This window comes from Saccopteryx leptura, chromosome 11, assembly GCF_036850995.1.
Source record: "Saccopteryx leptura isolate mSacLep1 chromosome 11, mSacLep1_pri_phased_curated, whole genome shotgun sequence".
In the NCBI taxonomy this organism is placed as follows: domain Eukaryota; kingdom Metazoa; phylum Chordata; class Mammalia; order Chiroptera; family Emballonuridae; genus Saccopteryx; species Saccopteryx leptura.
In genome coordinates this window covers 45,945,826-45,951,515 of record NC_089513.1, presented here as the reverse complement: position 1 = coordinate 45,951,515, position 5,690 = coordinate 45,945,826, and the positions used below count along the sequence as shown (strand labels likewise).

The 5,690-nt window shown below is 41.1% G+C and overlaps 1 non-coding gene across 1 annotated transcript; it reads right to left on the bottom strand.

Moving 5' to 3' along the window:
• Window positions 1-568: 568 nt before the first annotated feature.
• TRNAA-CGC (transfer RNA alanine (anticodon CGC)) lies at window positions 569-644 on the bottom strand. The gene has a single exon. It is a non-coding gene; the product is annotated as a tRNA-Ala (tRNA).
• Window positions 645-5,690: the final 5,046 nt, after the last annotated feature.

Sequence of the window (5,690 nt, the reverse complement as noted above, 5' to 3'; positions counted from 1 at the left end):
ATAGGGCAGGCTTTCATAAGAGCCCACCTGGTCTCCTTCTCCAAAGTTTCTCAAACCAAATCTTCATCCCATCCTGATCCATCCAACTCTTGTCATGAACATGGACAATCACTCCTTGAGGAATGTCTTCTTTTGGCATTGTTTTGCATTTGAAAATCAGCATAGGAGGCAACTTGGTTCCACCAGCACAACAAACTAGGACAACTGTATAATGGCTTTTTTCATGTCTACTTACATTCACAGTTATAGTTTTCACCCCCTTCTTTTTTTTTTTTGTATTTTTGTATTTTTCCGAAGCCAGAAACGGGGAGGCAGTCAGACAGACTCCTGTATGCGCCCGACTGGGATCCACCCAGCACACCCACCAGGGGGCAATGCTCTGCCCATCTGGGGCATCGCTCTGTTGCAACCAGAGCCACTCTAGCACCTAGGGCAGAGGCCACAGAGCCATCCCCAACGCCCCGGGCCAACTTTGCTCCAATGGAACCTTGGCTGTGGGAAGGGAAGAGAGAGACAGAGAGAAAGGAGAAGGGGAGGGGTGGAAAAGCAGATGGGCGCTTCTCCTGTGTGCCCTGGCCGGGAATCGAACCCGGGACTCCTGCACGCGAGGCCGACACTCTACCACTGAGCCAACCAGCCAGGGACACCCCCTTTTTATCAACAGTTCTGTTACTTGAGACATCAAATTGAAGGGGGACTTCATCCATATTTGCAATCTGTCCCAACTCAAACTGATCTGTCTTCCAACATTGAATGACAAAACAATGAAATTCAAGGACCTTCTGCTCATAGCTTTCAGGCATCTTTTGGTCAAGGCTAGTGCATGTACACATACTTAGTCCATTCCATTTCATGAACCTGAAGCACAAATTGTGCCCTCCTTTGAAATCAGTAACTTCTTTTTCATCAGCAATTCCTCTTGCCTCATAATGAATCATCTTTGTAGACACAGGAATTCCAATTGCCCTTTGCTCTTCAATCCATATCTTCAATTTTCTCTCTACATCAGGGCATTTTGCTGACTTGCCTCTCATGGCCTTCTTCTGTTGTGGCGTTTTCAGTAGGGTTTCCTCTTCCTATAGCCAGTCTTGCATTGATTTCTCAGTTGGAGGAGAACCAAACCTATGTTCAGCAGCATGATTTCCATTCACTTTTGCAAACTGGATCACTTCTAACTTGAATTCAGCACTGTATGAAAATGTTTTCTGAGTCATTTCTGGGCAGAATGTGGCAAAACATAACCTACCATAATATACTAATAACAAGTGCAAAACAATGAACTCAAAGACAACAAGTGTGAAAAAGCAAGAAATGCAAGTAAAAAAAAGCAACAATGAGCACAAAAACAGGAGTGAAAAGTGGAAAATGCAAGTAAAAACCTCTACAACCACTGTATAAGATGCACCCAGTTTTTAGACCCCAAATTTTTCAAAAAAGGGTGCATTTATACATGGGGAAATACGGTATATTGAATGAAGTCATTAAGATTTGGCGGTCCTGGCTGGTTGGCTCAGCAGTAGAGCATTGACCTGGTGTGTGGAAGTCCTAGGTTCAATTCCCAGTCAGGGCACACAAGAGAAGCGATCATTTGCTTCTCCATCCCTTCCCCTTTCTCTGCCCCTCCCCACTGCAGCCACTGCTTGGATAGTTCAAGCAAGTTGGCCCTGGGCACTGAGGATGGCTCTGTGGCCTCACTTCAGGTGCTAAAATAGCTTGGTTGCTGAGTGACATAGCAGTGGCCCCAGATGGGGGTTGCTGGGTGAACCCTGGTCAAGGTGCATGCAGGAGTCTGTCTCTCTGCCTATCTGCTTCTCACTTAAAAAAAAAAAAGATTTGGCTACTCATAATCTGCAAAGTACAGATTCTCTGTTACCCAGTAACTATCTGTTTTTGTTTTTTGAGTTTCTATTTCAGATAGTGAAACAAGAATGCATCATATTTTTTTATATATAAATGATCATTCTGGCACCTGCTTGTTGTCTTCTTGTGCCCTATATTATAAGCCAGAGATGTGAAAATAGAATTCATAAAATAATTCATTAGTTCAGCGTATGACATGGAAATGTATAATGGGAATATTGTGGCCCCAAAATGGAAAAATAATAGTACAAGTACCATTAATGAATGAAACTAATTATTGAATTTGTGAACTATTTTACACATATAAAATGCATACTGTAATATGTATGACCAAAAAATTAATATGACTACCAATGGAAGATGTTTTCATACGTTAAAGATGATTCAAATAAAATTATATTTGTTTCATTTCAAACATAACATAATCTCAGTTTACAAAATAGAATTTAAAAGTCTGTATAATCTCACATGCCAAGGATCATTAAAAAGCTGTAAAAGTTGCAGTTTGGAATGGAATTTGACAGCCCCAGATGTTGTCATTATTAAATAACAGGATAGTATTATGAGGTTGTTGTGGCAGGTTGCTCAACAGTTTTGTCACGTGGGTTCACCTTGTTGGAGATAAGCTGGGATGAGTCCTGTCCTCACTGCATTGGCCTCTTATCTGAGCGCTAAGGCGTCTGGGGGAGCATGGGGAGAAGTCAGTGCAGGCATGGCTCCTAGTCCCACCCTTTTGGATGGTAGGTTTTCAAGGTACACTGAGCCACATGCCAGCCTCAGGACTATGGCTTCACTAACAGAACATCAAATTTAGTATTTATGCTTAGCTAAATTGAAATATTATTTCCCAATAGTAAAGCAAGTTTGGTCTCTATGATTGTCCCCATAGTGCATATAAACCCACATGAAATTGGCTCCCTCCCTATCCAAATAGTTCATTTCCACATATGGGGTGATGGCTGTTGATGATGGAAAAGATCTATTAGTTAATGATTATAAAGTACTTCACTAATCAAAATGAGGGCTAAATAACCCTTTGATAAGGCTGGGCCACAGTAAGAACTGATAACCTGGGCCTCGCTCACCCTTTGTGACGTCTGGCCTTGACAGGCACCCATGTGATATGTGTTGCCTGTGTCACCAACAGTCCATACTTACTGGATGGATGTACCCAATGTGCTGAGCATGATAAGAACTGTGCAGAACCCAGACAGTGCACAGTCCTTGGCTCCTATCTCAAAACTGGTCTTATTATAATGGAGTAAACTAGCCCACTAATTAGTTTTTACTAGCTTTTCAGATAGGCACAAGTTCGTTTGTACATTGGAGGAAAACATAATTTTAACTGTTTAAAAACAGTACTCATCAAACAGATACTTGTGTACCCATGTTCATAGTAGCACTATACACAATAGCAAAAGGTGGAAACAACCCAAATGTCCATCAACAGATGAATAGATAAACAAGATGTGTATATATGCTCAATAGAGTATCACTTGACCTTACAATGGAATAAAATTCTGATACATGCTACAATATGGATGTTCTGGGAAACATTTTGCTAAGTGAAATAAAGCCAGACACAAAAGGACATATTAAATAATTCCACTTATATGAGTACCTAGTCTAGTCAAATTCACAGAGACAGGAAGTAAAACAGTGGTTGCCAGAGAGGATGGAGAGTTTTTCTTGAATGGGGACAGAGTTTCAGTTTGGAATGATGAAAAATTTCTGGAGATGAATGGTTATGATGGTTGAAACAATATGAATGTACTTAATACCACTGAACTGTAAACTTAAAATGATTAAAATGGTAAATGATATATTATGCATATTTTACCATAATAAAAAAGTATACACACACACACAGACCACTACTCAATATGTTGTCTTTTATAATTTCTATTTAAAGTTAGAAAAACCAAAGACTTCATTGTCAATTCTATTAGTATTACTAATAGACTTCATTGTCAATTCTATTAGTATTACTTTCTCTTTCCTCTTGGTGGCTCCTGTCTCTCCTGGGCTGTCTTTGACCCAGACCACAGGAACTAAGGGGAGGTCATCTTGACCTCACCTCGCCTTGGCAAAATGAAGAGGAATGAGAAGGATAATCTGTGGGACTTGGATGGGGGGAAAGACCTACATGGTCATAAGGAAGAAATGAATCGATAATTAAAGATGACAGTTGGTAGACATGTTTGTGCAGGAGATCTTGGAAAGAACAAGAAGTGGATGAGGGCTGTGCTGGGAAGCTTAGCATATTTCCTGGAAGCATGGAGAAGCTGCAACCTCAGAATGAGGCAAGGGGCTAATTGTGGTGCTTAAAACGAGCTGGGCGTGGCCATTCTTGGGAGCAGAGCACTCCGTGCTTCCTATTTATTTATCTACTCCTGAATTTTAATTTACTGAGCCTGCAGTTTCCTGTGTATGAATTGGAAACTTTCTGTCTGTGTATCTTGTTCTTCTTCACTACTTAGAAACCTTTGGAAATTTGGTTCCTAAAGGCTGGAGAGCAGAGCTAAAGTTACTGTTCCGATTGCCAAAGTACTTGGGTAGAAATCTGAACTTGCTGTCTCGCTCTTAGAGGAAGCAACACCAAACATTCAGGTGCTGAGGGCTCCTGGCAGGGTGCTATGGAAAGTGCAGGGAAGCACCTGGCACAGAGGACCAGCAATTCGCTGCTGCTGTAGGTAGCCAGGCGGGAAGGGGGAGAATTTGACCCCAACGGTCTAACCTTCCAGCCTCTCACCCTCACCCCCAGCCCCACTCACTTCCTGGCATCTCTGGCTGCTTGGGATTTCATGCTCACACTTTTGGTGAACTCTACCAATGCCAACCTCTTAAGATTCTGTGTGCCTCCTGCCCCATCTCCTGGCAGTTGACAATGAGCTGAATTTAAATGTTTCCCTGGAGCCTGACCTGTGGTGGTGTAGTGGATAAAGTGTCGACCTGGAAATGCTGAGGTCGCCGGTTCGAAACCCTGGGCTTGCCTGGTCAAGACACATATGGGAGTTGATGCTTCCAGCTCCTCCCCCTTCTCTCTCTCTCTGTCTCTCTCTCCTCTCTAAAAATGAATAAATAAAATAAAAAAAAAATAAAATAAATGTTTCCCTGGAATTTTCCATTTGAGGCACCAACAGGACTTATCTTACATACTTAGACCACAAACGACGGGAGAGAAGAGTATGCAAAAGACACAAGCAGGCATTTCACAGAAAAGAAAATACCTGTGGCCAATTACAGATAAAGAGACATCCAGTGTTCTCAGTGGTCAGCAAAATGCAAATCAAGCCCATGTTTTACATCCTTTCAATTGGCAAAAATAAAATGTCTGGCAATATCAAATGTTGGAGATGATGCAGATCTAAAGACAGCCTCTCTGACATGTGGCCAGCAGGAGTGTAAATTGGGACAACCACTTTGAAAGTTGACTGACATTATTTCCTCACGTGGAACATTTGCAAACTTTGTGACTAAGCAGTTCCACTCCATGGTATATGTCAAAGAGCGATTCTTGCACAATAATGATAATAATACAATAAAAGGCATGCTCAAGAATGATCAAACAGAACTGTTAACAATAGCAAATCCTGGAAACACCAGGAGAGTGGATGAATAGATGTTATTAAATAGATAAATAAATACCACAGGCAAATGTATGAACTAAACAATAGCCCTATAAACTAGACTATACTGACAATATATCACAATATAAACCCCAAACTAAACTAACAATACAAACTAAACTATAGCAATGTGAATGAATCTTAACATATATGAAGTGAAGAAATAAATTCTAAAAGATTACAAACAGCATAATACCCTTT